Source organism: Podarcis bocagei (genome assembly GCF_964188305.1).
Source record: "Podarcis bocagei genome assembly, chromosome: 7".
In the NCBI taxonomy this organism is placed as follows: Eukaryota; Metazoa; Chordata; class Lepidosauria; order Squamata; family Lacertidae; genus Podarcis; species Podarcis bocagei.
Genome location: NC_138132.1, coordinates 30,108,440 through 30,129,305, shown reverse-complemented (window position 1 = coordinate 30,129,305; position 20,866 = coordinate 30,108,440). Strand labels below are relative to the sequence as shown.

Sequence of the window (20,866 nt, the reverse complement as noted above, 5' to 3'; positions counted from 1 at the left end):
GTAGAGTGGGCCAGCATCTCAGGAATGCAGCCAACAACATCTCATAAAAATAATCTCGCTGGGAAAAACCCACAGCCCTCTTATCTGACAACAAAGAGCCCAGGCACCTTTGGAAAGCGCCAAAGCAGGGTACAGAAGGTTGTCCCCAGCACCTGATACTCAGGAATAGACCTCTTTTGTCCATGAAGGTTCTGCTTAGCTGCCACAATGAAAAGCCTCTGAGAGATCTGCCTTCTGCAGATTTGTCTAAACCCAATCCAGCTTCCATTCTGGATTCTCTGGGACTTCTGAGTAATAAGTTTATTTCTACCTAGCAGTGCTGCGTGCGCCAGAAGCAGTTTAGTCATGCCGGCCACATAACCCAGAAAGCTGTCTGCAGACAAATGCCGGCTCCTTCAGCCTGAAGGTAGACGTGAGTGCCGCACTCCATAGTCGACTGGACTTAACCATCCAGGGGTCCTTTACCTTAAATAGGCAGTCTGGATCCCAACCCTCCAAAATCACAACGTGAAAAATGACAAACTCTCAGCTCACCCCCCTTGAGAGTGTGAAGCTGGCAAGAGCACCTTCTCTGCAGGCAAGTGGGAAGATGAGGGCAGCTTTTTGGAGCTGCTGCAAAGCTAGACTCCAGAGCTCCTTTGTGTTTGCTAGGTTTGGGCAAACCTAACTGGCACTTTCCGAAACAATATGCAAACCAAAACACATCCACCCTTTGAAATTAACACTTCCTTGAATTTTTCAGTGCAGTTCTCCAGCGAAGTAACATGTCGTAAAATGCATATACTAGAGGGACGTGTGTATTAAAATGCATACAAAAGTGCAAATAGCATACATATGGGGGAATTGTTTTGCAAAACTGTGTATAAAAGGCAGAACTGCAAATAAAAATGTGTATATTAAAGAGAAAATTGCACTCATCCACATGCTTGAGATCAACCCTGGTGTGCTAGCTTTTTTTTGGTACATGGGACAGCAATACAAGCATCCCTCTCCACCACTTCTGCATCCTACCACTTTATGCCGCTGTGTGTAGATCAGGCCTGTCTCTCAGTCTCACCTACCTCACAGGGTTGTTATGATGATAAAATTGGATGCCCCAAGAAGCTCGTGAGGGGGGCACAAATATGAAGACCATCTCCTCTTGTTTGCATGCAGCATTTGGCAAACAGAGAGGCATACTGCCTTTGACCAGGAGGTTTTTTAAAGCCAACTTTGCCAATGGATGTTGGTAAAACACCCCACGGAGGCTGGTCCCTTTGGGTGGATGGGGCACTGTGTCACCACCCTAGTCTACCCTAAGCCAGCCTCCACTTGCCTGCCTTCTTACTTATAAGCAGTCCAGAGGGTGGCCTTGGCTGCCAGCTTCTTCCTCCTCCTTAATCTCGGTGTTGCCCTTGTAGAACTCAGCTCTGCCTGTCACTGGCTCTGGCTCCCCCTGCTGCTGGTCTCCCCACCTTACGCCCTACCAGTCCCAACACAAACCAGCCACCACTCTATGTGCTAGGCTGGCGTAAGACATTTTGCTGCCTGAAGTTGCATCCAGACTGTGTCAGTATTTTGCAGGAGGGATTCAATTCTGATTCCTGGAGATGTAGCTTCATGCAATTAAAAGTGGATTAAAGCACTCTGGTGCAACAAATCCACTTAAAAATAAACAGCAGGCCTTTTGTGGTTAGGAAAGTCACAGGGAAGTGGATTTTTAAAAGTGTGGGATAGATGATTGATTAACAGGAAGATGTATAAAAGGCGCAGAAGCAAATCAGGATGAAATCAGGATAAATGCTTGTGGTTGTACAACTCCACAAGCAAATAAGAATGAATGGGCTCCTTTAGTAGGTGGGATGTGTTAGGCCACCTTTTAGGCAGGGGTGTGTGCGTGCGTGTAGGTTTAATTTTGTATTAGTTTTATTATTTTTTATTATATTGCGAGTCACTCTGAGCTTACATTTTGTTTTTTTAAAAAATTTTTATAAAAACAGACACCTTAAAGTCTCTGCATAACTTTTGTGTGAGCAAATCAGGATGAATGCTCAACAAACAGGTCATCTGGAGGCAAAATACAAGATGGGCCCCCTACATTCCACACACAGAAACCAACCAGATTGGTCCTCCAGCACAGCATCTTCCACAGCACCTGAGAGCCATAGGCTAGCTTAGGGGGCCAGGCTTGCATTGTCCTCCCACAGCTTGCTACAACTTTCTACCTTCATAGCGGTGGATGCTTAAGGTAGCTGCCTCACTCTGCCCAATGTAAGGGCTGGCCACGCCCATGAGTTTCTCTGACCTCCACTAACAGGTTTTTCTTATTTTTCAGGGATCTTGCTGGGTTCCTCTGCGTGGCACAAGGCAGGAGATGAAGCTGCTCGCTCCCTCTTTTGCTCCCTCCTGAGCCTACATACTTCTTCATATGCCCATATGGAGTCGGCTGGCATTATGGAATGTTAAGAAGTATGTATCATTGGGATGGGATCCCTGCCTGGAATGACCTCTCCTCATCGGCTCTCGGCCTGCAATTTCCCGGAAGCAGCAAACAACTCTGAATACACCACACAGAGCAGCTGCTAGAGAAGGGAAGGGAGTGAGTGCTTGCCTGTATGCTTTTGTGCCCCTGGCGCTGGTAAAAAGGAACCAGATCGACTGGCAAATGGATTTGGTCCCCTTCAACCAGCTGTAGTGGTGCATGCAACCTCTGGAACGCCTGTCTGTATTTAACCGTGACCCTAAGAACATATCTTTGTATGCCACCATCCCATGAAGGGCAGAAAAATGGCAGAGTTTGGGCTGCAGAATCAAAGTTTCCATTATTCTCTCTCTCTCTCTCTCTCTCTCTCTCTCTCTCTCTCTCTCTCCCGCTTCCTCCTTTCATTTCCAGCATCGTGTTGTAAACATAGCTTGGAAATAGTTTGGCAACATTTGCTGAAATCTCAAAAGCCAGGAAACAGTTGTGGAAGGTGTTCAGATATTTATGTGTATTTAAAGAATTTTTATCCACAAAATGAGCCAAGTAAATTAATGAATCCCAAGTATCAATACAAACAAGACTGTTCTTTCCCATAGACTTCTGCTTCCCCTGTGCCTAGAAAGCACAGGTCTGAGCAGTTTTGCTTTTGTCGTCCTCCTTTCCCCTGGAAACCTGTTCTTTAGTGCTAAATTTGAAACAAACATCAATCTGGAGAAAACCCAATTGATGTTTGCACCAATACAGCGGGTTATGCCGGGAGAAAGTGATGGGGTAAGTGGAAGTGTGGATGAGCCCTGACAGTCTAAAAGATATGGCACAAAAGGGAAAGAAATGGGGAGGGAGGAAATCTAGTCAAGAGGCAGGGGTTTCAGTAACCTGTAGAACTCTTTGCCCCTCCTGGGACTGGCAGAAGCAGAACAAATTGTGCAAAACAGTAAAAATTCTAAATAAATGGTTCAACACGTGTCCTGCTGGACAAGGCCAAAGGTCCATCTAGTTCAGCGTTTCCAGTGGTGGCCCATAGAGCACAGAAACAGCAAAAAAACCCACCCCTGGCCACGATTTCCATTTCAGCAACATAATTAACTTGTGGAACTTACTAACACATGATATGAAGTGTCCAGTGGCAATAGGGAGTGGGGATTCCTGTACTATTCACATTTGCATAGAAGAGGGAATGTTGAAGGGGTATCTTTTCTCACCCTGCAGGTCTCTGGAATGACAAATAGCACTTGCCAAAATCTTTTTTATTCAAGACCATCACTGTATAGCTCTACCCTACATGGTTGGTCTCTAGAAGGCCCCACGTCAGTCCCCAGATATAAAGGGATGTTGGGCACCAGAGCTTGGAAACGCCTTCCTTGTGGGCCTTGGGGAGCTGTTGCTCATCAGAAGTCAAGAGTGCTGCCCTGAATGAGCCAGCAGTGTGACTCAGAATAAGGCACACAGGTGTTTGCAGGTATCTTCTGCTTCTGGTCACTGGGAAGGCAACCTGGGGGAATCAAGGTTTTAATTGCCCCTGAGCCTGGATACCTCTGGCTCCCCACTGCCGCATTCTGCATTTAGGGAGATAACACTGAATTCAACCAGGGCTTGCTGGTTACATGCTGACTTTAGCATTATGGTCTGTGGAGCTGCAGGGTTCACTTTGTGGACTCAGGTGCCAAAAGATCAAGCGGAAGGTCTACCAAAAGCAGGCTAGGGGACCCCCCACACACACCCATACTTAGTTGTGAACCACAGATCACTCAGTATATATGTGGTTCCCCATCTCTGCTCCTTCACACCCTGTTTCTGTGAGTTGATGGCAGTTGGATTTTTAATTTGTTTTTTTAATTAATAGATCATAGTTAACCTGAGCTGGCCATTTCAATCCTTCAGAAATTTAATCCTCAAAGATGTGATGGGCTTATTAGTGGACATTAAATCATATCTTCTGGCTATGCAAAGCATCCCTTGCGTGAACATTAAATAACATGATGGATTTTGGCCCCCGCCCACCAGCCCATTGCTTTTGCTAACCATGCAAAGAGGCAAAGAGTGCTGCAGGAGGACACGGAAGCACTGTGAAATATACTCAGAGTCGAGAGTGGATTTCATGCTCTTTATTCAGCTCATAGTGGTGAGGAGGGAATGAAAGTCCCCTCAAAGTATCTGCTTTATATACATTATTTACACAATGGGCTGCACGTGATTGACTAATTCCGGAATTCTCCTGTAGGCCAATCAGGTTGTGGATTCACTTCTATCTGGAGCTGGATTGGGTGGCTCCTGCCAACCAATCATACTGCTGCATTGTTCTAGGACCAATCAGACTGCTGCATTCTGAATCCTATTGTTCTAGGACCATTCAGACTGCTGCAGTTTGGATCCTATTCAACTCAGTACATAACACCCTGCCTGCTAGATCAGGAGGCAAGTGAAACAACATCCATGAAAATCCTTAGAAACACTAGGAGAGAAGTTTAGTTTTTAAAAGCTTTATTGCTTAAAGGGTTTACATGGGTGCCATAGAGCAATCCATTGCTGCAGGGAAGGCAAACAATCCATATTGCTTAAGCCAAGTGCGAAGATGGTAAGATTCCTTTCCAACCCCATCAACCAGCAATATCAATCTATACAGTAGTGCCATGTTGGGGGGGGCAGACACCCACAAATTTTTTGGTTGTGGGTGCCCAGCCCCCACATCCCACCCACACTGTGTGCCACTGCCACTCCCCTGCCACATGCCACGCACCCCCCACCTGTGCATCCCCGGGGGTTGGGCTTCCACCGTGGGGCCTCTGAGGCCCCTTGGCAGATGCAGTTTCATGTTAAGGCAGTGGGGCCCCCAGGGAAAATGTGCCATGAAAGAAACTAGGCCTGTGCAGGCCCAATTTCTTTTATGGCACACACGCGCCACAACAAAATGGCGTCTCATCATGATGTTGCAGCAAGCGTGCTGGGCACCCACAGTTGGGGAGCCAAGTTGGCACCCCTGCATCTATATAGTCCTTGGGCCAGACCAGAAATCTGCATCGTGTAAGGTGACAAAACTTCATTGTTTTCTAAAGGTGTTTCTGGATTGCATTCTCAGATGACAACCCATTCTGACTGGGGTTTTTTAAGCTTTTTATGTCACCAAGACTGCTAAAGCTTTTTTTTTTTTAAGCTACAATGTGTGAACAAATTGTCCAATTTTAAATTTTGAAACTGCGTTGGAAAGCTGATGGATTTCTTAGAAATAACTACAATGGTATCTCGGGTTACATACGCTTCAGGTTACAGACTCTTCAGGTTACAGACTCCGCTAACCCAGAAATAGTACCTCGGGTTAAGAACTTTGCTTCAGGATGAGAACAGAAATCGTGCTCCGGCGGTGCGGCAGCAGCAGGAGGCCCCGTTAGCTAAAGTGGTGCTTCAGGTTAAGAACAGACCTCCAGAACAAATTAAGTACTTAACCCAAGGTACCACTGTAATTGTAATAATGTCATATATATATATATATATATATATATATATATATATATATATATGCATATATCAAGAAAAGGGGACATGGATGTGATTCTCATGACAAGCTGTTCTTCCTCTTCTTTTTCTTTAAACATTCCGTCTCCATTATTCCAATGTCAGCTAGGATCCCAGTGTACCTGAATGAATCAGTGAACAGTGTCAGCATAGTTGCTGTTGCTCCCACTTTCCACCGCAGTTCCAAACTTCACTCCCAGCTGAGTTCACTGCAGGGTCCAGGTCACTGAGATGCCTGCCAGATTTCAAAAACCACCTGCAAGTGGTCTGTTTGGTCTAACGGCAAGAGTGATATTTCCCTCCCCTTTATGGGATCCCTAAGGAATTTTACTTTAGCTCTCTCCGGGCGAAACCATTTCCCTATCTCCCCATCCCTTGCGCCCTTGCCAGAGATGTCCTTTTGCCCCCACCCCAATCTCCAGGAAAAAACACCATGATGTAATTCAGCAATTGCAAATGACACTTAAACTGAGCGTTTAACAGCACAATCTTATGTCTACTGAAAAGTAAATCCCACTGAGTTCAATGGGGCTTGCTCCCAGGAAAGTGGGTACACAGAACTGCAGCCTAAATCTGCCATGCTGGAGGCAGGAACCTCTGACAATACCTCATTTGCCTTTTCATTACTTCCAACAAGGTGCTGGCAGAAAAGTTGTGCTTTACTTGGAAGTAAGCCTTGCTTAAGTCAATGGTCCTTGCTCTCTGGGGTAAATATGGAGTAAACCTCTGGGGTAAATATGCAGCAGCGTGTTGGTCAAGGTGGGAAAGAAACCAAGGAAAAGTGACTCGGCTGTGGTAAATTAAGAGTGTTGCCTGCAGGAGGACAAGGAGAAGTGGCCATGCTAGGAGGACACAGGGCCAAGCAGCAGTGTCCTCACAGGGAGCACTGCTGCCGGCAGACTGGGAAGGAGGCTTCGCAGGGCTGCTGTGATGGCCAGCACCAGCGCCTGGATTCCTCTGGTGTGGCACTGAGAGGTGCAATTTTTGCCCCCTCCCCCCGCCTGCACCTTTGGCAGGGGCCAATCTGATCAACCCATAGGTACACCTCTGCCTGCAATTACAGTGGTACCTTGGGTTAAGAACTTAATTCATTCTGGAGGTTCGTTCTTAACCTGAAACTCTTCTTAACCTGAAGCACCACTTTAGCTAATGGGGCCTCCCGCTGCCGCCGCACGATTTCTGTTCTCATTCTGAAGCAAAGTTCTTAAACCGAGGTACTATTTCTGGGTTAGCAGAGTCTGTAACCTGAAGTTTCTGTAACCTGAAGCATCTGTACCACTGTATACATCTTCAGGACAAACCATGAAGCTACGAAGGGAGATCTTGCCTGTTGGCTATCCACTGAGGGGAACCCAAAAGTTCAGTTAGCGACGAGCATGGCAGTAGCGCTCCTCACCAAAGCCTGCCTGCTGTGGAAGTGGGAAAGGACGTCATAAGCAAAGGCGTCCAACCCCCTCGCTGAGCTCTGGTGCCTAATCAAAGATAACAGACAAAGTCAAATGCCATGCACAGACAGTCTGCTCATGGTGTGCCAACTGTGCTCCACCTTCTTGTCTCTCTGCTGGAGAAGGAATGCCCAGAGGAGAAAGGGTTCTTACCAGGTGCTTGTTGAACTTGTGGCACAGCTCCTGCAGGTTGCAAGGATCCCCCACCGGGAGACTGCCTCCAGGATGCCATTAGAGGGCCTCTGTGAGATGCTGCAAGCTGTTCATGGCTGCCTTCAAAGGAGGAGGGCAAAATACATTGAATGCCCTTGGCAGGAAAAGGACTTCCCAGCACGTCCCTGAAGAACGAGGGCCACTTGTGCCCCTCTCTCTAGCGGCATCTGGATGATTGCAGCTGTTTCCCTGCAGAAGAGTCAAGGCCAGCATTTTCCAGACCAGAGAGTCTCACATAAGTGTCCCAGCTCATGACCTTCCCTTCCTACACCATCTGTTGTTGATGCTGCCATTGGTCCAACCAAAAGGCTACAGCATGGTCAGAGGTTGCAGCAGGCAATGAGGAGGCTTTGGCACTAAAGGGCACCTGAAAGTGTTCTAAGACACAGGTTGTTATTTTTTTACTAATGCTACTCTAGTTTTTCACTCTTGTACTCTTCCATTCAATCCTCTTAAATATTTATATCAAGGTTCTCACCCTTTGAAACAAAGAATGGAAGTGTTTGTTTGGTGTAGCTTCCTTCTCACCCCCACCCTTCAGCCACTACTATCCTGCACTCTTCAAGGTCACATTTTAGTCCTATTTCAAAGCATCAAAATGAAAAAGCACCAAAATCAAACACTGCTTGTCTACCAAGGGACAATGCCATGCCCAAAATGCATCACAGGGGGTTGGACTAGATGACCCTCAGAGTCCCTTCCAAATCTACAATTCTGTAAGGCTCATGGGTAGCCAGCGAAGCATTTAGGGATGCCTAATCTTCCTGCCACATGTGGAGCCTGAGCATATCTGTGAAGCTCAGGAGCTTCCACGTGATATTCCAAAGTTGAGGAGCTGAATGATGCAATTAAATCCTGGCCCTCATCATCCTTTTGTTTGCTCTTGAAATTATCTCAACTTTTTCTACATCACGTCCCTTGTTGTTACCCTTCCTGGGTCCTGTGCTGCTCTATTAATGTCTTCCTGTGGCTCCAGGGCAATGAGATGAAAATTAATGCATGCAACTGACTGCTACACAGTATGGGATGACCAGCAGCAACAGAGGAAGCTAGACTCAAACAGTAGCATTCTTTAAACTGCCAGAAAATTGAGCGCAGTGGTCTACCCCAGTGGCAGCTGGTGCCCAATAGATCTAGTGTGACTGCCAGGAAGTCTCAGTGGGGTGGTGGCCAAGCTGTTCTAGTTTTCTCCCCATCCTCCTCCCTATAGTGGACACTGGAGCATCACAGTTTTACTTAAGTAAACTGAAAAGCATCTTACTTTGATTCAGAAAGGACGCCTGTTGTTGCAGTTGCTTCTCTGCTGGGAGAAAATTTGTGTAGATCCCACCAGTTCTGGTTTTCTTCCTGTCCTCTTCCTTGGTGGTGGGGGGAGGGAGTTGGGCCTTAAACACTGTGGTTTTATTAAAAATTTAGCACTTAAATATCTTCTTACCATGTTTCAGAAGGGGGCCCTACTGTCACAATTTCTAGTGTGAGTTCATGCCAAATAAACTAAGTAATCTCCACTGAATCCCATGGGGATTGCTCCCTGATAAGTATGTACAGGATTGAATGGATAAGTCTTAAAGGTGCTGCACAGGACTGTTAACATAGGACAACAGAAGTTACCAGACCTGTAGGAGAAGATGGTTCTCCTCTCTCAGCTTATTCACTTCTACATCTTTTTTTCCCAGATTGTGGAATAACGTACAGTGGTACCTCGGGTTACAGACGCTTCAGGTTACAGACTCTGCTAACCCAGAAATAGTACCTCGGGTTAAGAACTTTGCTTCAGGATGAGAACAGAAATCGTGCTCCGGCGGCGCGGCGGAAGCAGGAGACCCCATTAGCTAAAGTGGTGCTTCAGGTTAAGAACAGTTTCAGGTTAAGAACAGACCTCCAGAACAAATTAAGTACTTAACCCGAGGTACCACTGTAAAGGGAAAGGGACCTCTGACCATTAGGTCCAGTCGTGACCTACTCTGGGGTTGCGGCACTCATCTCGCTTTATTGGCCGAGGGAGCCAGCGTACAGCTTCCAGGTCATGTGGCCAGCATGACTAAGGCGCTTCTGGCAAACCAGAGCAGTGCACGGAAACGCCGTTTACCTTCCCGCCAGAGCAGTACCTATTTATCTACTTGCACTTTGACGTGCGTTCAAACTGCTAGGTTGGCAGGAGCAGGGACCGAGCAACGGGAGCTCACCCCGTTGCAGGGATTCGAACCGCCGACCTTCTGATCAGCAAGTCCTAAGTTCTGTGGTTTAACCCATGGAATAATGTAGAGGAATATTAAATAGACTAGGACCTGGGAGACCTGGGTTAAAATCAGCCGGGAAGCTCACTGTGTGATCTTGGGCCACTCACTCAGCCTAACCTACCTCAAAGGTGAGGATAGTGTGGGGAAAAGTAAACCAATGAGTGCCACCTTCAGAGCCTTGGAGGGAAGGTTGGATATAAACTTAATACTGATAAATAAGGAATAAACAAAATAAACATCTTTCTCTAGCCTACTTGCTCCCAGTTTTGAATGAGGGGAGGGGAGACAAGTTTGGAATCATGAAAAAAGGCTTCCATCAAAAAAGGGAGGGGAATAAGAATCTCCATCCCAATTTCCCTCCTACCAGGGATTCAGGTAGACAGTCCAGGTGACTTACACAGAACACTGCAGAGACAGCTTGCAGAGGGAGTCACCAGCCTGGCATTCCTTGTGTCGCAGCACCACCCTTATAACGGCCAGGGAATGTACTGCAGTTTATAAAGATAGCTGGGCCAGATTTGAGAGACCGTTGGGAATTGGTTGACTCTGTTTTAACTATTGCTTCAGGCTTTGCTGCCGAAGGCCCAATTACACACAATGCATATTTACCGGGTGCCAAAGAGGTCAAAGGAAGCAGGAGTGACTAGGCAAGGACTCTAGGAAACACAGAGGTTCCCCATCTGTGTTTTAGAGGCCCAGGGGCAAATATATACTGGGTAAGGAGGGAGATGGGCTGAGCAACAGCAAGTAGGGTTGCTATCCTATTTCTAGCCCTGCCCCTATGCCTTTAATGCCAGCGCTTTAATGCATGAAGAGAACCATGGAGAATATGCAAGATGCAGTATTTCCCACAATACTGCTGAATAACCCTAGTCAGCCCTTGCATAATTATTTTTAAGAATTATATTTATATTCTTCCAGGAAGAGGCAGACAAGGAGGAAAGCAAGGGAGGAGAGGAAGGGATGAAATAATTTTAGTCTAAAACATGTGTTCCCACCCTTTAAAATCCAGTCCTGATTCCCACCCAGCAGCTATTCATCATTAAGCCTGCAATCCTAGCCTCGCTTACCTGGGACTGAGTAAGCCCCACTGAACTCAATAGGACTTACTTCTGAATGGACATTGGTTAGACTTTCCACTGTAAAGCACCGTCACCCTTTGTTTGCCACAACTAGGAATTGCACCCTTGTCCCCCCACCCTAGTTTCTTTCTCCCTTTCAATAACAGCAGGCCAGGTCACCTCCATGAAGAAGAGGCCAGGGGCACGTGCCATCCATCTCCCCATTCCCATGACCTAAAAATGGGGGCGGGGATTTAACACTAAAAAAATCCAGGGCCCCAACCAGGGCAGGAGCAGCAGAACGAAGAAGAGAAAGCCAGGCAAGTTGGCCCCTCCATTTCCCCACCTCCCCCTTCTCCAAAGGAAGACAAATTATGCTTACAATCCAAGGGATTGCTTTAAAGTCACCCTGTCAACTGGGGCTCACCCACAGTCCACACATTCCCTATGATGATGGCGACTGTTCTCAGAAACAAGCTAGGGTGATGCTACTGGCAGCCCTGCAGGCTCCTCTGAGGGCAGCAAGAAGGCTGCCTGCCTCCTCCTGAGAACTTGCTGCTCAGGTAAGAAGCGGCACTGCACGTGCTCACAGCCTGCGTTGCGATTGGCTATGGGCAACCATAGCCCCGCCTCCACATCCTTCGTTCCTCTCACACGCTAGGTAAATTCTCCTGCCTCGACTGGCAGGAATGGAGGTGGTGGGAGGGGGGCAGGGGAGGCAAAAGGGGCACCTCAGAGGGACAAGCCGCCCCAGCCAAAGGCTCAATGGCCACCTGCCTGTGGCTCCTGCCTGTGTTTCGTTTCTGCCCTGGAGACTCTTGGCTGGGAGTTCAAAAGGGTAGACTGGCTGGTTTCAGATGGTGAAGAGAAGCAAGTCTGGGGAGAGTGCAATTTCCAGTCCCTGGAAATCGAAATGGGAAGGTGGAATGAAGTTAAGGCCCAGCAGGAGAGCGGACACAGAAAACCTTCCACAGCAGGGTCCTGGGCACCCCTGAAGGACCAGCCTCCTCTGGAAGATGACACCAATAAAAGTGTTGCATTTGAGGAGATTGTTTAGCAGAAATGTGTACATCAGGCAAAATTGCAAACAAAAACGTTCTGTTGAAACAACTTTGTACTCGAGTGCTGGTGAATTTTCATCAGGACTTTTATGATTGCACAGTGGTGCGGATATGTGAAGAACTGAAGTTAAGGCTGGAAAAATGAGAAACTGAGAAACCGAAGTTGACATACTTGCTCATCCCTAGGTGGAGCCAGAGCCAAAGGCAGGCAGAGTCAGCTGAGTCTCATTTTTGTCCCTGTCCTCCTCGCTGCTGAGTTTTACAAAGGGGGCACTGAGGCTGAGGCGGAGCAGGAAGCTGACTGGCAGGGAAACCCCCTGGATAGGATGGAAGTCGGAAGGCAGATAGGTTGCGGTTGGCTGGCTGAGGGCAGACTGAGCTTGGTGGGGCAGATTTGCCTGTGGTGGTGAACTCCCCGTATCACTGCTGTTGCTGCTCCCCTTGCCAACCTTACAAAGTACTGCACAGCCTTCCACTCCTCCCTTAAAAATTTGCTGGTCAGCTGAGGCTGAACAGGTCTTTTCAAGCATTAAAAGGCTGCTTATGTCAAGCGATTGTGGTTCAGGCTGAGGGCTTTGCTTGTTTGTTCTTCATACAACCTGAGCAAGAGGAAGGCTTTGCTTTCAGGCATTAAATGGGCCATCCTTTCTTTAAAAAGGCTGTTCCAAGTTTACTCAAGGGATCACATTACCCTGTATGTGCCAATTCAATCACTTCAATCTGTGGAGTTTGAACTTTGACAAGTGCCACGCCATGTCTATTCCACATCTGTAAGGAATCATTTCTTAAATAAATTTTTATTTATACCCCGCCCTTCCCGGTTCAGAAAACCGGGCTCAGGGTGGCTAACAACAAATTTAAAACACTTAATTGATGCAACAAAAAACAGCAGTGTGGCAGCACCTGTGCTTATCAACTCCTTGCCTATTGACGTTAGCCAGGTACCATCACTGTATTCTTTTAGACACCAGCTGTAAGCCTTTCTGTTTCTGTTGGCCTATCCAGACACATGAGATGGTTACATCTGTTATTAAACTTATTTTAGATGTTTTGCTGTGTTTTATTGTTTTTAAAATGTTTAAACTTTATCTTAAACTGTATTTTTTTAAAAAAGTGTTTTCTGCTTTGGGATCCCCTTGGAGGAAAAAAGGGGAGGATATAATTTTAATAAATAAATTAATAAGTAAATAATAAGGCAAAGATGGGAAACCTGTGTCCCTTGAGACATTGCTAGCCAGCATGGCCAAAGGTCATTTAGAACCCAAAGGGTGCTTTGCATGTCCTCAAAAGTGGAATAGAATAAATAAAAGTATATTTTTCCTTATTACACATTCCAGGGCTGAGCCTTTACAACGAAAAGATGTTTCACATTCAAACTTAGCCTCACATCTTGGCCTTAAAGAGCTGATGTTCACCCAAGCAACGCACCTGCCGCAACCTCAAACAGACATGTCCAAATATAGAAGAGCTGCGGCTTCTAGCTTCCTTCCTCAGCTCTATTGAACTGGCATTGTTGTGACATCTTTTTCTTTTCTTTTTTGGGGGGAGGGATGACTCCAAAAGTAGAGTCTCATCTGACACCCAAGAAATGGGAATACTGAAGCAGAGGAAGTCACCGCATTTTAAAGAATACTGTTATGGGTTTGCAGGGGGCAAGGATCACCTAAAAAATCCTGGATCCCAGATTCTCACCCACCCAATAATTTCTAAAGTTAGTAAATGTAGGAGATCACTGAATGCTTGAAGTCTTCACCCAGTTGCAAGACAGCTTAGCAGAGTGAAAATGCAGGCTGAATCTGTTTCCTGGTCATAGTCACTTTATATTTATATATGGCCTTCCCTACAAATACATTGTGTGCAAAGTGGCTCGCTGAAAATTGACGACAGATAGCAAATCATAGAATTGTAGAGTTGGAATGCACCCCAGGGGTCATCTAGTCCAACCCTGCAATGCAGGAATCACAGACAAATATTCCTTGACATATGGCTATCCAACCTTTGTTTAGAAACTTCCAATGAAGGAATTTCTAGCCAGGAACTGCCTGGGGAGAAGAACCATCATGCAGTAAGAGAGAAATCAACGGGCTACTGACACAAACAGTTACCTTGTGCCAGCAGAGAAGCGTGAGCCCCTCCCATGCGGGGATGGTAAGCAGAGACAAAGGCCAGGTTTAGGATTTCAGTGCTGGATTATGTAAAATGGGAGTGGGAATGTTGCCAGGACAACAGGGAGCATGATGTCACCACAGGAAGAGTGCCCTTTTAGACTGAGGATTTTTTTCCCCTACCAGTGCTGCTGGGAAGAAGGAGGAGGAAATGAGCAGAACTCCATGTGGGGGACTGAAGGGTAGCAGCCCAGCTGGCTGATTTGGATGACATGCTAAGCTAGTTCATGCCCTAGCGTGAATGTGTGGCTGAATGTGCAGCCACTACGCTTCTGTTGCGCAGCACTGATCATAATCTACGGGGCGTGGTTTAGCTCTCTCAGATAAACCACGAGCTATAAAAAGAGATGAGGGTTTAAATTCACTTCCTCTTTATTAAATTTTCACTTTTTGAAACAATACAAGCACCAAAACACAGCCATCTTGCAAAATTTGCACTTATCCAAATTTTGCAAGGGAATTCTCCAAGCAAGCTACATTTACAAGAATGCATATTATCATCATTCTTATTCATACGCCACTTTTAAATATACAGTTCCTTTCAAGCAAACAAATGAGTGAAATCAATATGATTAAGTGCAATACCTCTTGATACCTGTTTGTTCAATTAGATTTCCACCCCGCTTTCCTCACCAGGCACTCAAGGTGGCTAACACCAGGGCATCTCAATACAATAGAAGACAACTGTCAGAAGCCAGTGAAAGCACAATTCAAACATCAACTCAAATATTAAATATAGCAGTAAATAAAAAGGTAAAGGGCCTCCTCAAGAGGAGCTCCTGGACCATTAGGTCCAGTCATGACCGACTCTGGGGTTGCAGCGCTCATCTCGCTTTATTGGCCGAGGGAGCCGGCGTACAGCTTCCAGGTCATGTGGCCAGCATGACTAAGCCGCTTCTGGTGAACCAGAGCAGCTCACGGAAACGCTGTTTACCTTCCCACCGGAGTGGTACCTATTTAACTACTTGCACTGGCATGCTTTTGAACTGCTAGGTGGGCAGGAGCAAGAACCGAGCAACGGGAGCTCACCCCATCGCGGGGATTCGAACTGCCAACCTTCTGATTGGCAAGTCCTAGGCTCTGTGGTTTAACCCACAGCGCCCCCGAGCAGTAAATACACCCCTGTAAAAAGACAACAGCGGTCAACCTAGCAGGTAGGCCTGTTTAAACAAAGTCTTCACTTCCCAAGGTGTGCCCCTGCAGGGAGGGAGTAAAAAACTTGGGCACAGTCATGGAAAAAGCCCACTGGCCCATTGCTGCCAAGTGCAGGACGCAGAGAATCATGGATTTTTGGCTTTTAGAGCAGTCAGGACTACTTTAAGTAATGGACCAGGTGTGCTATGTAGGAATTCTTGCTGGACTCCAACTCCCAGCATCCCTGACCTCTGGCCCTGCAGGCAGAGGTTGATGGGAGTTGGAGTCCAATGCCATCTGAGTGGCCAAAGGTTCCCCATCCCTGTGTGAAAGGGACAACAAGCCCTATCTGTCTTTGCATCTGATCACCTGCTGAGTTGCAACACAAGTTGATTCAAGGCAAACTATTTATTGAATGCTCATCCTGATATGTTGGCACAGAGTTTGCAGAGAGGTTAGGCAGTGTCTGCTGCTTATTCAGCATTCATTCTGATTCACCTGCAGGGAAAAGTCTTGCCAAGTAATTGTCACCCCACACTTTCCACTGCATTTCTTTGTCACTTTCCTTATCACATCTGGAAGCACTCATACAATGCGGTTCAGGATGCAGAGCTTCATTATGGCCAGCAGAGGGCACATCAGACTGTGTGTTGCCTAACAAGGACCTTTTCTACAGTGAGAGAGAGAGAGAGAGAGAGAGAGAGAGAGAGAGAGAGAGGGAGAGAGAGAGAGAGATGAACAGGCTGGGTGAAAAGACTTTGGAGAGAGAAGCAGATTCTTTAACAGGCAGGGGCGGAGGAAGGCGTCATGACACCTGGGGCGGGTGACACGACATAGGGTGCATGTGTGGTGTCACTATGTACAACACATGCGCCGTGCAAAGTGACGCCACACATGTGCTGTATAGCGGTTTGCCGCCAGCGCCACTCCAGCGCCGTATGGATGGTGCCGGGATCCCTCCGTCACCGCTGCAGCCACGAGCCCCCGTGGGGTGACTTCTTGTCACCCCCACAGGCATGGAACCCAGGGCGTACCGCCCCCCCCCGTTGTGACGCCAGTGTTAACAGGGAGTATTAGATAAGGGTGGGGGAGAAATTCAGTTAAGTTTGCATTTTAAGCCAAATTCATCAAATTCACACTTTCTGAAACACCAGTGTTTATAATCGTAAATGCATATAGTAGGGGAAAATGTGCCTTAAAATAATTGCCACACACAGGAAGAACAAGGATATAGTTTTGAGTTCCTCACCTGTAGTTTTATAAAACATTTCATGTGTCAACACGAATAGAAGTTAGTAATATTGCAGTTGTAGAAGGGATTATTATTATGATCAGAATGTAATGGAAATCAATAAGTTTTGGAACGCAGAAATAAAGAAAATAATCAAATCATCAGATCTAGCACATGGGAGGACTTTATCTAAATTATATATCTTGGTATTTGGACAATTGGTATTAATATTTGTATTATAAATTGATGTTGTTATAATGAGACTGTTACTGGACTGCAATTGAAAACTAATACAAATATATATATATATATATATATATATATATATATATATATATGAATGATTATCAGGATGAATGAATGATCAATAAACTTGTTTTCTGGGAGTGCCCCAAGAGTCGTTTGTTACAGTGTGCATTAAAATATATGGGCACCAGCCCAGGGCTTTGTTCAGGCTTTGCCTCTAGACTGTTAAGACAAGAATTGCTTCCAGAGAATGTATTTGTTGAGCATTCATAAGAACAATGGAAGCTGCCTTAGACCTGCATATCTACTGTATCTCTGTATTATCTACACCAGAGGCAGTGAACCTCGGGTCCAGAGGTCAAACGTGCCTCTTTCAGGCATCCCTTTTTGGCTCTCAGGACTCTTTGCCAGCCTAGCGCACTCCTGATGTTGTGGACTACAATTCCCATCAGTCCCAACCAGCAAAAAGTAAGTGGGGAGAGTGGATCTGTGGAGCATGCATCAAACAGCAGCTCCCTTTCAAAATTTCCCATGGTCCAACCAGTTGGTTGCGAAGGAGGACTGAGGTGTGCGCATGTGAGAGAAAGAGAAGGAGGTTTAACTTGCTTGCTTGTTCTCGCTAACCATATGTGCCTGCAGAGCCACAGATGTGGTATGGGAAAAGCATGCATGCAGTGCCCTATCTTGCGCAGGTGTGGGAAAATCTGCTTCCATGTTCATCGCACACGTGGCTGGATTAAGGCAAGAGTCTACTAAGCTGTCCTTTTAGGCTGCCTTGTGGTGATACCTTTAATTATGATCTTTGTGAAGCTACTTAGTGGAAAGTGATCTAACACGGGTAATCTGTTTTCATCCTGGCAGTGCACTCTGTCCTGGGCAGCCTTATTGCCTGATGGGTAAAGGCAGCCCTTTACAATCCTCTTATGCCTGAGAGTCATCGTAGCAGCTGGGAAAGGGCCCTTGAGAGGCCATTCCTGGCAAAGGACCTCCTAAGCGCCACTGGTTGCCCAAGTGTCCTCAGCAAGTGAGTGTTCCCAAACAATCTTGATGAAAGGGCCGTAGCTTTGCATGCAGGAGGTCCCAGAATTGACCCCTGGTGTATTCAGGTACGGCTGGGAAAAGACTCTTGCCTGAAACCCTGGCGAGCTGCTGCCAGCCAGTGTAGACAATACTCAGTATAAGGCACCTTGCCAAAAATGTATTAAGAGATTACAGAATTGTAGAGTTGGAAGGAACCACAAGCATCAACTACTCCAAATCCTTGCACTGCATGAATCTCAACATGTGGTCCCTCATCCAGTTTGAAACTTCCTGTTCTCCTCTTGATAAGAGACACTGTGTTTTGTGGTCACCCCAATTTTGCCGCTGACACTTCCACGTGGCATTTGGGAATGGGGAAGGAGCGGTGCCACCTGGGCAGGGCTTTGGGCAAACGTCCAGGACCTCTCTGAGCAGAATGAGAAAGAATCCCACCCACCCACCAAACCAAGGCAGCAAGACTGGCTTGCTCCATGGTGAAGTAAAGCACATGACAACTGGATGCGGTGGCAGTAAAAGAGGGGATGTCCATAACATTTGAATATGTTGCTAACTTGTATACAGTATATAGATATGGATGCAAGGCTGGAAAACATCAACGTTGTTTAAATCAAAATGCAGCACATCACACCATAGTGGGGAAGACTGTGGCCTACAGGTGAACTGTGTGTGCATCTTCTCATTCTGCTGCCCAGGTGCCAACAAGCTATGGATGAGCATCTTCAAGGGCCCTCCTGCTATCCCTTCTTAGACTCTTTGTCTTTGAACCAAACTTGGACCAGGAAGGCTTTCAAGTAGTGGACTCCTTCAAATTGAGGGCTGTCCTCTGTAATGAAGAACACAGGGACACCCTGTACTGCTATCTAAACAGCAGCCACCCCCAAACACCACTGCATGGGGTGTGCATGTGTAAAATTGCCACCCCACAATCCCAGAAGCTGTATTTTTTGGGTCAGGCTATGTGCCATGTGCTTCTCTCCCTCTGGCTCTGAGCAGGGTCCGAGGAGCCCGGTTCCCTTGGCTGACGGGAAGCAGGGTTAAGCACTGACGGGAGCAACTGAATAAGCTGGAGCATAACCTTTGGAATGCCAGGTTGTGACGCGTCTCAGAGATAAGGGATGGCAACACAACAAAAGATCATGTGACTGGAGAGAGAGAAAGGGGGGTTGTGTCACATCTGCACCATGCATCTAAAGGGAATTTAAAGCACATACCTTCCCCCAAAGAATCCTGGGAACTGTAGTTCCCCCTACCAAGCTACAATTCCCAGCACCCTTAACAAATTAGTTTCCTGGATTCTTTGGTCATGTGCTTTAAATGTACACTGAGCGTGCTTGAAATGCATGGTGTGGCAAAGGGAACAAGAGGGAAAAGCAGAGGGAGAATGAGCAAATGAGAGAGAGAAGATGAGAAGGGGAAGAAGAGAGGGGGAACTAGAGAATAAGAGAGTGATTGAGAGACAGAACAAGGAGAATGAGAGAAAGAGAGAGAGAAGATTGTACCCAGGTTCAAGTATATTCTATTTTGAGGCTCTGCCCATAAAGTATCTTAGACTTGCACAGTTCCAGCTAAGTCGGATATGACTATGGAATTATTGTTCCCTTTATTTCTGGATACATAGAGTTCTGAAACCTTCCACAGCACATTCTGCTGAGTGACACCACTAGGAGCCAAAATGACAGAGCAGATGGTGAAATCAGATGGTGTGATATAACCCTTGCTTCTGAACACAGAGCTCAGTTTGAATACCCCAAGTAAAAAACACACAAAAAACACCTCACTGCAGGTAGAAAACTAGCACAAGAGGAAGAGGGCTGGGCTAGAAGATTGCCTTCCTTGATGTTCTAGCTTTCTACTTGCCTTGTTGTTTTAATGTGGGGGAATAATACCTTTGTTCCATGCTCCCCTGTCTTCAGTCAAATGTGGAAGCTGAGCTGTTTTGACGCTGTGCTGCATTATGCAATCATTCAGGTGGGGAGGTTCTGTGCTTCAACCTCTGAAAGGACTCTGATGAGGATGCAAAGCCTGATCTATATGTGCCACTTTCTCAATATCACAACGAAGTGTTGGCAAGAGAATAATCCAGGCCTCCTCCTAGCAGATAAGCCAATACTGTATGTCATCCCATTCTTCCCCAGCCATTACAGTGGGCGCTCGGGTTGCAAACGTGATCCATGCGGGATGCACGTTCGCAACCCGTAGCGTTCACAACCCGTGTCTGCACATCTGCGCGCACACGGGTTGTGATTCGACACTTCTGCGCATGCACAAAGTGTGATTTAGCGCTTCTGCGCATGCACAACTGCTGAAACCTGGAAGTAACCTGTTCCGGTACTTCCAGGTTTTGGCGGTCCGCGACCCGAAAAAACGCAACCTGAAGCAGCTGTAACCCGAGGTATGACTGTACAGGGAAGGCTTTGGTTCAGTGACTTATCTCCATCTTTCCTGCTTTAAGATCAAAGACTGCACTACAGGGAATATCTTGGTACTAATTGGTATTACCAAACATGCTAGTAATAAGAATAAGAATAATTTCATTATTTATACCCCACCCATCTGGCTGGGTTTCCACAGCCACTTTGGGCAGCTTACAGCACATAAAGGGTAAAACATTAGACATTAAAGATTTCCCAATACAGGGTTGCTATCAGATGTCTTCTAAAAGTCAGGTAGTTATTTATTACCCTGACATCTGACGGGAGGGCGTTCCACAGGGAGGGCACCACTACCAAGAAGGCCCTCTGCCTGGTTCCCTGTAACCTCACTTCTTGCAGTGAGGGAACTGCCAGAAGGCCCTCGGAGCTAGACCTGTGTCTGGGCAGAACGATGGGGGTGGAGACGCTCTTTCAGGTATACTGGGCCGAGGCCATTTAGGGCTTTAAAGGTCAGCACCAACACTTTGAATTGTGCTCGGAAACCTACTGGGAGCCAATGTAGGTCTTTCAGGACCAATGTTATGTGGTCTTGGCGGCCACTCCCATTTACCAGTCTACCTGCTGCATTCCGGATTAGTTAATTAACTTTTATTTCCTCACTGTGCTTTCCCAAGCAAGATTATCTC

General features: G+C 46.6%; 2 long non-coding RNA genes across 2 annotated transcripts in view; both read right to left on the bottom strand.

The window, feature by feature from the left end:
- LOC308590191 overlaps window positions 1-20,310 on the bottom strand; it is a 113,327-nt gene extending 93,017 nt beyond the window's left edge. The window contains exon 1 of the long non-coding RNA XR_014009714.1: window positions 19,695-20,310. This is a non-coding gene — a long non-coding RNA (uncharacterized lncRNA). The remainder of the gene's footprint in view (window positions 1-19,694) is intronic.
- LOC308590192 lies at window positions 5,983-13,040 on the bottom strand. Its single transcript, XR_014009716.1, has 3 exons — window positions 11,313-13,040; window positions 7,570-9,022; window positions 5,983-6,093 (listed from the first exon to the last, which is right to left on the bottom strand). It is a non-coding gene; the product is annotated as an uncharacterized lncRNA (long non-coding RNA).
- Window positions 20,311-20,866: the final 556 nt, after the last annotated feature.